Here is a 12,253-nt window from a genome sequence, read left to right on the forward strand (position 1 = left end):
GTACTTAAGGTTGTGCATTTTTTAAAAAATCACAAAAAAAAAAACAATCTAGGCAATGGAATTTAGATTTGAGGGGATAGTGACACTCAAGAGGTACCTAGAAATTCATTAGTTCTGGTTTGAGTCTATTCTGAGGTGGCTAACACCATAAGTGAGTTTTGGCCCAAACTTACTAAAGGTCATGCAATGTTTAGAATTTGAAATCTTGGGTATGGTTAGAGTTAGAAGAGTGCAAGGAACCTATTAGTAGTGTTGTAGATTGGATATGATAAACCTAAGTCTTTTAGTGAGTTTATGCCAAAGTACTTAGGTTGTACAAATTTTAGAAACTCACAGAATGTAATCTAAGCAATGGAATTTAGGTTTGAGGATATGGTGACACTTAGGATAGTCTTAGGAATGCACTGGTCCTAATTTAAGTCAATTATGAGATGGCTAAGGTCATGAGTGAGTTTTAACTAAAATTCATTGATGGTCGTATACTATCTAGAATATGAAATATTGGATATGATCATAGTCAAGAGGCTCTTAGGAATACATTAGTCCTAATTTTGATTGAATTTGAGCCAAAGATCATTAGTGAGTTTTGACCAAAAGACATTGATGACCATACATGATCCTGAGTTTGGAATTTTAAGCATGATTACAGTTAGTAGAGTGCAAGGAACTCATTGATGATATTGTTGAGTGGATAAGATAGCCTAGGCCAATAGTGACTTGGTGTCAAAACTACCTTAAATCCTAAAAATTTTAGAAACTCACAATAGCCGGGAACCAAGGTTAGAGGACATGATTAGACTCAATTGAGTTCCTAGAAGGATGGGGTGATCAAATAAATGCAATGGAAATCATCTACAGTTAATACGATGCCTTTGGGTGCATCAATATTTTTTTATCAAGACTCATTGATGGATAATGAGACCTCAACCAAATGAAACTAAGGTTTGCAAAGGATGAGGAAATTAAAAGGAAATGAATCGTGGCAAGTAAGACTCAAAGAGAGAAATCCATGTTCATCACTGACTTTTGTCCAATAATTCACTGATGGTAAAAATAGGCTTGAGATAAGAAGGGGGAGTGGAAGACTTACTAAATAGAGATCTTAACTGTCACGATCCGAGAGACAGCCGTCCGAAAAATTTTGGTAGCACCTCCCCAGTATCCATGACAATTCCCTGAATACAAATATACATAAAGGCCTACACGGCTTATCCATACTACAAAATATGGATTTATATACCATTGAACAAAAGAAAAGGTGACCCACACGGCCACTAACACATCCTATACATGCATAACAAGGAAATTATAAATCTACACAACTACTAACGAATAAACTCGATAAGTAAGGAAAATCTGAAATTTCACATATGGAAACGTAAAGGATTACAACGATAGAATCACGGAAAGAAACATACTAGTGTTTCAACATCGATACAAATCAGAAATTTGAAATTGCAGAAAGTAAACAACTACACACATAGTACTACATCCATACAGTCCACTATATCCACACACACACATATAAAATCCTCGCTGTGAGATGGCATGTCTGGCAGATCTTTGGCTTTATCTGTAAGCTCCTACCTTATATCTAGGAAGACAGAAAAATCTTAGAGTCCGACTGGTGAGTACAAAAATACTCAGTGGATAATAAGGAAAGACAGTGCAGGATAAGTAGCAAGAGTATAGATACATACTAGAAATCAACAAGTGATCAATAATATTTTTGCAGGTAATAAACAACTAACATGGATCTCATGAAATGCAATGAGCCATATGAATGACATGTCACACATAATGCAACAATCAAGAGTCAACCAAGTATACAACCAAAATATAGTATACATGCGGTCCAATACATATATATCATGCACATGATGCACATATGCATGATGCAACTGCCTACACTCGCTACAGTACTCATGTATATATATGAGACTGAGGGTGTCCGACATCCAAATGGTCATAACTCCAGCCCTACAATAAAGTAACCTGATGACCTAATCAGTAGGTAGTCATATATAGCTACGTACATCCTATGACCGATATCTGTTCTCTAATACTCGTCCCCGAGTATCAACCCTATACTCTCCGAGTACCACCTCAACCGGTGTCAAGGTCAGATCATCGACTCAGCTGCGTACACTGCCATACAGCTACCATCACTATGATGAAAATAGGGTATCATAACCACCTATATAGAAATGCCACTACAGGCCAACTATCCATGATGATGGTCCCACAATAAAGTGACTTACACTCGTCATCATACATATGATGTGATGATCAAATCACAATAATCTACATCTACCACACTAATCCACATGCGTAAGTATAAGTCCTAATGATCACAGGTATCATAAGTAAAAAAAATTATAACCTCTAATGATCATAGGTATCATGAGAACAGGGAATATATTAACAGAGATCAAGGAATTCATATAGCAGAATTGATAATCAAAGATAACAGGATTAAGGGCAAACATGGAAGAAACATGAAATAACAGAAAAAGTATCCAAGTAACAGAAAGGAATAGAATCAAGGTTAACTACTAAACTTGGAAAAGAATCATGCACTGGAAATAGAACAGATCTGTATTGATCAAATACAGTAATTACCCACCTGATATATCACAATTCAAACACTAGAGTCCTCCAGAAAGTAAACCACGTAAATAATCGATCGATAATCAAGGACCTGCAAAAGGAATAAACAACATTCATTAATGAACATATATATCTTAACAAATTTTAAGATCTACATATAACCCAAATCCAATTAGATCCATAATTCAATTAACTCATATTAATTAAATATGAGTTAATTTCATTAACTCTAATCGGATTTGAACCAACCTAACCTAACTAACCTAATTACACAACTCTAATAATCATTACTTAACAGCAAATAACCTACCAAATTAAATAGCAACCAATTACCTAGCACCCTTATCAACAATCATCTTGACAGTCCAACCAAAATAACCCAAGAAATCATAATAACATAGCATACTAAGACCTTGGATTCTATCATATGATCAATGATGACTAGATTAGCAGAGGCTTAGCCCTTAATAGAGTTGTGTGCTAGAAAATCCAGCACTGCCCGAAAACTTTGATTACCTCCTTCATATAACCCTTCTTCTGCTCATGGACAGAACCAAGAAATCAAGACAACACTCAACCAATTGAAAATTAGATTCATTACTAAACAGTACTAATCAAATACAAGAGGAATTACACTTATGTTGCCCTAGAATTCTTGCTTTAGATGCAGGCTCTACCTTAATCAAGAATCACCAATGGATAGTGCATCCGCTCCAAGAAATCACGGTGGAGGAATCAAAGCCTCTGCCCTTGCGTTCGCATCCCAATCATCTAGAAGATAGCAACGAGGTCAGCGAAGCTTCAATTAAACTCGATGAAGAGGGGCGATCTGTTAACGTTCCGGATCTCCGTCCCATGTTTCAAATTCTATCCGCTCCGAAGAGCATAAAACTCCACAGGACAAAAATTTTTTCCGCCTGTATCAATTGACAAAGTCTACAAAGAAGAGACCAAGTAAATTGATATTCAGGATCGCCGATTCTAAATTACTATCTACGATTTTAAACTAACAATTCTAATACAATTTATAAAGCGGAAACTAAATCATACCAGAACCTTGTAGAAGACCTCAGGATCTTCTGCTGTATTCTTATTTTCTTCTCGGATGTTGTGTGGGCAATGAACCTGCAGGAACAAAGAACCTGCAACCTCCTTCGGATGAAGCTTGGATCGCTTTGTCTCTTCTTGAAGCGCCTTCGCCTTCTTCTTGTCTGTTAGGATCGGTTGGTTCGCTAGAGGGGGGGTGAATAACATTTTTTGATCTTCTTTAATTGTTTCTCTGCATTGTGATTAGAAGAAATGTGTCAAGGAGAATTTCGAGTAGAGCACTTGAGGGTTTCATTGTTATTTGATGCCTTGATGATTTTTGGGATGATGTATGATGTTGTGAAATTCTTTCAAGAAAGTAAAAGATCTAGTGCCAAATTGTCTAGAAAAAGGTTAACACGAGTTGTTTTAACCTCTCATTGTTCCATTTGTTTTGAATTGCTGAATTGAGATGGAACTAGTTGATGACAGAATGCATTCAGTAATTTTTGCAAGGCAATGAAGTTGAGGAGTTATTTGGAGGGGTTTCTAGTGATGAGAAAACCAAATGTTACAACATTGTGCCAAAGAAAAGAACTAATGTTTCTTTCAGAATTTTGGAGTTTTTGTAGAGCGGTTTCAATGGAATTCACTGAGCTGAATTGCTGAGAATGTATTGAGTTTGGAAAGCTAAAGAATTCAGAATTCTATGGTTTAAAATCAAAGGAAAAAATAGAGAGGTGGAAGAGGTGAACACTTGTGAGAAAGTTGAAAAAAAAAAAAAATTGAATTGTTTTTGTTTGGATTTCCTTCAAAACAATTGCAAATCATTTGAAGAAGCTCAATTGGAATGCAAGAACTGGTGAAGCAAGATCAGCAAGATCAGATTGAGAAGAAAACAGAAAAAAAAAAAAGGAAACATTGTAGATAAAGAAAAAAAAAAACTCAGATGTTGAATGTATCAAAGGAGTATCAAGAATCTGATCGGTGATTACCAAAGTAAACCTAATTTCAGTTGCTTTCTAAACAACAAACTCAGATATCAAGTTGTCAAACTGTGCTGCAACAGATCACAAAAGAAGAAACAGAAAAAAACATGAGAAAAAACCCAGTTTTTACAGTTTTTAATTTTCAGCCAAGTTCTTTGCTATTTTTGAGCTACTGATCTGAGCTCGAATTTCACAGAAATTTGCATGGTTATTAGCATTATCAATCAAGCTTCATGATGGAAAAAGAATGGAGGAAAAACAGCAAGAAACAAGAGAGAACAAGCAAAGTTTCAAATCCAATTTCAATAATTTTCAGAATTAAGCGTGCCATTGATACATTGAAATTGCGGTTTCATGTGAAGTGAATTTTGATTTCTGATGATTGGATGCTATTTCTTATCTCTTGTGAAACCTAAATGTGAAAGAATGGGGCTTGATTCAAAAGGAAAATGCAAAATGACACATTTATGGGGATATGTTGAAGAAAAGAGAAAAAGTGAAGGAGGAAAAGAACTATGTATCAAGAAGAGGAATTGCAAGAGTTTAGACCAGAATTGTTTCATGGATTTGAAGAACAAACAGAAACAAATATGTTACAAAAGAAAGAAAGTAGAAAAGAGGGCAAGAGATCATTGATTAGCATTGGATTGTACCCATATCTACCACTACACTTCAAATTCCTTAAAAGCACTTCCTTTGAAATTTTCTTTCTACAATTGCATTTCATTGATATCAGTTCTTGATTTCTTTATATCTCTTCAATAATCCTTAATAGGTGTGGATTCCAAATCAAGAATGCTAGTGGAGAGTAGAAAGCAAGCAAGCCTATGGAAGTGCTTGAAACTTAAGTTGTTTGAGTGAGCCCTACTTTACTTTGATCATGAATTAGAATTAGGGTGAGAGCCACTGATTTATATATTGAAAACAACCTTGTGAGACTGAGTGTGATGCATTTATCTTAATTAGTCACGAAGGATGAAACTTGCTAGGTGGTTAACCAAGTACAAGGGTCTAGTTCATGGACTTAAACTTTTGAGATTCTACAACTTTAGATAATTCTCTTTTAATTATTTTCTAATTATGATTGAGGATGATCTAGAGGGGAATACGACCTTAGTTTATTTTGTTGACTTGAGCGGGACGCTCAAGGGTAAGTGTGGGGGAATTTGATAAGCTAGGGTTTTATGCATTTTTAATCGATTCATTTTAGATTTTTGCATGAAAATAAATTATGAAATGAATCGATTTGATCTTAATTGTCCTATATTGCATAATCTGAAGCTTGATTTTAATTTTCATGATTTAATGGCAATTTTTGCATTAATTGGGTTTTAATTGATTTTAGGGCTCAAATCGGATCAAACTCGAGCTCAATCGCGATCAAATCAAGCCAAATCGAGTCAATTTGCCCAAATTGATCAAGCCCACATGGAGGACATGACCTAGATCAAGCCCGATCAAGATCCCTCAAATTTTTGGAAGCCCTAAGCTGCCCTAAAGCTCAGATCAAGTCTACACCGCTAGATTCAAAATCAAGGGCTCAGATTCAACGATTAATCAAATGTATAAAAGCCCAAACTATAGGCGATGAATAGTGGCTGGCTGCGCACTGTTCATCGCCTTCCCGACGCGGAAATCCTCTGTTGAACGACGTAGCAAACGGCGGCCCCCCTTCTTCCCAAATCTCTTCCATTGCAACCCTTGATCCACAAGAAATCAGAAGCCGGTCGATTGGGTGTTTTCCGACGGCTAGAAGGCGCGTGGCGGAGAGGGTTTCTCCGGCGCCGCAACGCTCTATTTTTGCTTGTTTCCGGCGTGCCACAGCACCATCCAACGCCGCGGTTCGTGGAGGGGTTCTCCTAGGATCGCGGAGCAGTCCTGCATCAACAGAAGCACCATCGGAGCAAGGAGAAGCAGAGGATTCCGGTTTTTGCTGATCAAACAGCACTGTACCGAGCCTTGTCTGCGCTAGAAGAGGGTTTCTTCGGCTTTTCTGGGTTCGGGCAGGGAGAAATCCACAAAAACGACTGAGTTAAAGCTTCAATTGGATTCAAAAGCTGATTGACAACCAGCTGAAGGGGATTTGAAGGAGATTAGGAGGATTGGATGTTACTGTTCTTCGTTCTGAAATTCTGCTGTTTCTGAATTGTGTTTTCAGTTTTGTTACTCAGTTCTAGGATTACTGAATTGATTTCGTAGGTTAATTCCTAATGCTAGGTTGGTTGTTTTTGGATTTAATCTCATGCTGTTAGCTTTGATTTCATTGTATTGTCTGATTTCTCATTACTGTTTCATGCCAAAACTCACTGTTCCGTGCAAAAAAAAATCACTATTAGGGTTTAGGTTTGTTAGTTAAGCTTTGTTGTTTATGATAGGAAATTGTAGTGATTAGTTAGATTGCATCTTTGCTTTTCTCTTTGCAATGCTCGGTTAGTTTCTTCAAACTCAATTACTTATCTTAGTCTAGCTTTTAAATTCCCTAAGTTCTTGCATTGCATTTTTGGGTTAGGAGATAAATTGATTTCAATTGCATTTGGTTTTCATTAACTCATTTCCCTGATTTTAATTTATATTTTGATTTGAAAAATACCAAAACCCCCCATTTTTATAGAAAACCCAAAAATACGACACCCAAGCTCAAATTAGGCGATTTTCTACTAACCTTGGAAAAACACGACTCGAGGCCCCTATACGTCATTTATTTGAATTAATTGTGGGTTTTCAATAAATTTATAAATTCTTATTTGCAACCCTACCTCGTGACACATTGCAAATCTAGGGTTGTCAGGTACGTAAAGATAATTTCTCAAAATCAAAGTTTTATTTATCTCAAAAGATAAATAAACATCTCCCACTGCAACAGCCGCTACTTTCGTAGCATTGCCCATATAGATGGTAATCTCCCCTTCTCATAGTCGTCGGGTTTCTTGGAACCCCTGCAAAGAATTACAGGCATGATCAGTGACTTTCGTATCTACACACTAAGTAGTGGTAGATAACACCACTAAACATGTTTCAACTACTAATGAATGAGATACACCTCTATTGTTCTCTTTTTCTAAGAGAATAGTCCATCTTGCAATGTCCAAACTGCTTGGCTTCCTGCTTGGTAGCCTAATTCTGGTATCCAAAGAGTTCTTTGAGATTGAGTATTATGTCATAAGGAGTAGGTATGACCTAATGCTGATGTCGTAGTACATTTGACATAAAAGCCAAAATGTAACATCGCGCCATCTCATCTGCCTTAATCTATTTCATATATCTCTCTATCTCCTCTTCATTAGAATTAGGCACACTAGGATAGACCTTGAAAATATAAATTTATACTCCTCAGCTGTTAAGATAATACCCAAGTTCCATTTTCAATCAATATAATTAGGACCAGTAATTTTATTTTTCTTTTAGAATAACAGTATGTGGGTTTGAAAGTGTAACGCCCGAAAAATCTCAAAAATAGTTTTAGAAATATTCTATGATTTTTCTAGAATTTTAGAATATTTTTCTAGAAATTTTAGATTAGCGGAAGTAGCAAAATTAAATAGGAAGAAAAAAATATTCAAGGCAAGATTCGAACCCACAACCTATAGGAATCTGCAATTCTTTAGATATTTCTAATAACCAAAAACCCAACAGATCCGTTCCAAAAAAGAAGGAACCAAAATTTAATTATAGGCGAGTTAGTTTAAAATAAATAGGAAGGAAAATGTCCGAGGCAGGATTTGAACCCGCAACCTTTAAGAATTTGCAACTCTTAAAATATTTCCAATGACCAAGAGACCCAGCAAGTCTGTTCCAAAAAATAAGGAACCGAAATTTAATTATAGGCCAGTTAGGTCTAGGAATCACTTAATATAAATAGGAGGCTTAAGAGAGAGTTTTTATTTTCTTCGAAAACCCTTCCCTCCCCTCTCGCCCAGAACGCCGTCGCCCTCTTTTCTCCTCTCTCTCGGCGCCCCAAACTCGAAGAACGAGGAGTCCGTCCCCCAGGATCACAAGGAAAGTTTCCTGAGAACTTCTTCTACAAGGACGCTCCTCTCCGCGATAAGAACGCGTAGATATAGGAAGATCACCGAGAAGATCTTCTTCTCTAACGGAAGAATTATAAGGAAATTAGCGCAAAAGGTAAGTACATCTCTCACCTGCAGTATAGTTGCTCCGTTGTTTTCTTTATTGTGTATATGTTCATAAAGTATTATTTCCATGGTATCATTTTATGTTAAAGCATGTGTAAATTGTTTCTTTCCAAATTGCATGATTTCTGTTAAACACCTGCAGTATAAGTTGTTTTCGTATTGTTCTTTCGCATGGTTATGTTAAGCTTTCCATGACATGATTTCTGTTAAACATGAAGGTATTTATAAGTATGGTCTTTCCATGACATGATTTTTATGTGTTCTTCCCCTAGTATAATTCATGTTAAATAGGAATATATATACGTTCTTTCCATAGTATGATTTAGGATTTAATCATGAATAGGTAAATTATTCTTCCTACTTAGGATGGAAGTAAAGCATGATGAATGAATGATGAAAGGACAAGGATGTAATAAGTGAAAGTATAAGAACTTTATGATATATGAAGAAATGTATTTTACTTTTAAGAGGCGGGTATCGGGCCAAAGGTTCGCCCACAATGAATTCCGGGCCAAAGGTTCGCCCATAAGGAAAGAAATTCCAGGCCAAAGGTCGCCTGATAAGATAAGTCCTCTGGTAGCATTCGGTGGCTAGCTACCCCGAGTCCTATCAGAAATGTGCGCATTGATACTCCGCCAGGGCCCATAAGTATGTTAAGTATGTTTACTTATTTTCAAATGTATGAATTTTCAAATATAAAGAAGTTTAGAAATTTTCTATGCAATACAAGTATTTCCATGTTCAGGTAGTTTCTGCTTAAGTACATGTCTTTATAATTACAAGTCCTTTCCTGTTCAATTCCAAAAGAATGCATGCAATGATTTTCGTTGTTTTGTGAGATTAGGTGTGTACTTACTAAGCTTTGCTTATAGTTGCATTCCTTATACTGCAGATAGAGGTAAAGAAAAGCGTTAAGCGACGGGAGGCAGCAGGAGCAGTGTTCGATGTGTGTGGCGGCGGAACCGCGGATTAGATTAAATAAATAAATAGTCATGCTTAGTATTGATTATGTCTTTTATAGTAATCGCTTCCGCATCATAAGAGTTGAACAGTTGTTTTATTTCATTAAGAATAATAACTTTCCGTTATTTTAAGAATATTTCTTTTTAAAATTTATCTATGGAAATTTATATTTAGGATTTAATAATGCTAAAGTAAGTAGCATCCCCTATATGTAGGAAGGGGGGATGTTACAGAAAGCCATAATGAAATCCTAAGAATCACATATTTGGTCAAAAACTTTAGAATTTAAAATAATATTGATTCCTCAAATAATATTATTTAAATTCACTAACACCTCAAACACTGAAAATTTCGTATGCCACTATCGTGTGGGCATATACGAATTCAAGCATTTGTAAGAGGATGTTTTACCCATTAATTTTATTTGTTACAAAGATAATAAAATTAATAGTTGGTTTATCTTTGGCCACACAAATAATAGCAGTGACTCTGATGGGGAGGATACTATTATATGTGTTCTAAGTGTATACCATTACTTGATACTAAGTCCAGTATTTAGGATTGTACCCGTCAGATGGAGAAGATCACACGCTCCTAAATAATTTTCTATAATCATCTATAAAGGAAGTTTGATCTAGTGATCCGCAAAATAAACTCATCCGATATGGAGGAAGGCACTCAGAGCCAACACGCAAGTTTGAATGCATCACTTACAAACCAGTAATGGAGACCACGGGACTTATTTAAATAATCCCTCTTCCACTTAGTTATTTAGATTGAGGAATTTTAACCTATGCAATTATCATAATAACATATTAAGTAGCATGGCATATCAAATAACATAAAAGAAATAGGCAATAAATATGAAAACTAAATTTTCAACTATTATGACCTCTTCAATTATCCGCCGTCCTTGAATATGCCATCCAATGATGATATAGTTGCGTTAATCACGCTTCCTTCTCTGCTGCGCCTCTGGTCATCAAAACACCATGCGTAGCAAGGATACAAGTCGCAACAACAATAAAATTAATTTACATCCATCGATCATACACTCCACGAAGGAGTTTACATGTAATCTAGATCGAACAGTAAATAAAATAATTTACATCTATCGATCCTATACTTCACGAAGGAGTTTACATATAATCTAGATTGAATAGTAAATTAAAATTATTACTTGACATGCTGGAGAAATCCAATCATACAACACATTCATGCACATCACAATCATACATAACACATATTAGGCCATAATAGTTGAACTTAGAAATCCTGCAACCATAGAGTTAATCTATTTGCATATCCTACTATTATCCTGCCTAAATTTATGTATGAAAAGTGCATAAATTAATTGAAACCAAACACACAGAGCCATAACTAATGCTCTGATACCATTGTTAGTACAAATGGAATCCATATATCTCCACAATGGTATGATATTGTCCATTTTGGGACCACACCCTCATGGTTTTGTTCTTTGGCTCTACCCAAAAGGCCTCATACCAATTGAGATATCTTTCCATCTTATAAACCCATGATCTTTTCCATGTATTTCCAATGTGGGACTTTGATTGTATCCCAACAATCCTCCCCTCAAACAAAGGACCACTGGGAGCCCCCTACCATTATCCCAATGGTCCGGGCCGGCCTCCCTACCTCCTTCATTTTTCCTGAGGGCCCCCACTGATGGGTTAGGATTTTACTGCATTTTATGGATTAAATTTGGATCTCTACATGAAAATAAAATGCTAAATGACATGAATTGATTGCAATTGTGATTTGTTGAATATTTGGATGATTAATTCTAATTTCTGTGATTTTATGGTAAATTTTATATTAATTAATTTTAATCTTTGTAGGGTCCAAATTGAAGCATGATCGAGTTCGATCGAGATCAAATCAAGCCAAGATTGATAAACTTTATGATCAAGATTTCAGTTGAATGGGTCAAATCGGAGTCAAATTGGAGCTGAATTGGCTTGATTTGAGCTGAACCAGGCTTAATTGGAGCTGAATCAAATGGAATCGAATCTGAATCGGGTTCAAATCGACCGAAATTCAAATCCTCATTTTAACGAGGAATGAACAGTAACCAGAATCACGGACATTGTAGATAGTTTCGTTCTCGCCATTTCTTCCCTTGTTTTCAATCTCGCGTAGCGATCCTTAGTTCATTTCCTTTCAAATTTGATTTCCGAATCTCTAAGGAAAATCACGAGTGCTGTTCAACTATCATTTCGAAGGAAGATCTATTGGATGAGGGTTTCTTCAGTTGATTTGCCTCCGTCGTGACTTTTGATCCGGATCTGGAATTCAAGAGAATCGGAGAAATCTGGAGAAATTAAAGGGGTTCTTTGAGTTATCTAGGTTATTTTTGAGATAAAATCACAAACAATCCAGTTCGATTTCAAGGATTAGCATCAGATCAAATTCAAAGAGGGATCGGCTCTGTTCTGTGTATCTGTTGAGGGTTCAGGAGGTGTATCAGATTTAATTCGATTCAAGGGTTTCTGAGCTGAGCTTAGTGAT

The sequence above is a fragment of the Curcuma longa genome, chromosome 15, assembly GCF_044706935.1.
Source record: "Curcuma longa cultivar G26 ecotype Majalengka, Jawa Barat chromosome 15, ITB_CL_G26_1.1, whole genome shotgun sequence".
In the NCBI taxonomy this organism is placed as follows: Eukaryota; Viridiplantae; Streptophyta; class Magnoliopsida; order Zingiberales; family Zingiberaceae; genus Curcuma; species Curcuma longa.